Source organism: Penaeus monodon, chromosome 21, assembly GCF_015228065.2.
Source record: "Penaeus monodon isolate SGIC_2016 chromosome 21, NSTDA_Pmon_1, whole genome shotgun sequence".
Taxonomy (NCBI): Eukaryota; Metazoa; Arthropoda; class Malacostraca; order Decapoda; family Penaeidae; genus Penaeus; species Penaeus monodon.
The window spans coordinates 10,735,364-10,735,794 of NC_051406.1; the positions used below are offsets into that span (position 1 = coordinate 10,735,364).

Below are 431 nucleotides of genomic sequence, written 5' to 3' on the forward strand. Positions count from 1 at the left end.
TCCATTTACCCCTTTCTTTGAGTTTTCTGAAAGAAGAAATATTATTTTTAACAGCTGTTCTTATTCTTGTTTTAAACATTTATGTAATGGTAATGGTTTTATTGATATTACAAAAATTAATAGTGATGATGATCAGGAAAGCAGGGGAGATCAGAGTGACTCCTTGGTGATTAAACATTTATGAAGGAATCTGTATAAACAAAATGATTTAAACAAAAAATTAAACAGTTCATGTACTTCCCGTCCTTGAGCTCAAGGTTAAAGATCAAAATATGATTTTTATTTTTCCTAGATCATCACTTTATTTGATTGCATTTTATGATGAGGTTTGCAATAGTTACATCTTTAAGTAATGGTTTTTGATGTAGCTACTCCAAGTATATAGTCTTTTTGCAGTAATAGAAATTTTGTAAGCTTGATGTAACAAATGG

The 431-nt window shown here is 28.8% G+C and overlaps 1 protein-coding gene across 1 annotated transcript in view; it reads left to right on the top strand.

Annotated features, from left to right (window-relative positions):
- LOC119586208 (protein grainyhead-like) overlaps positions 1 to 431 on the top strand; it is a gene marked incomplete at its 3' end in the record, with an annotated part of 12,409 nt that overhangs the window by 6,789 nt on the left and 5,189 nt on the right.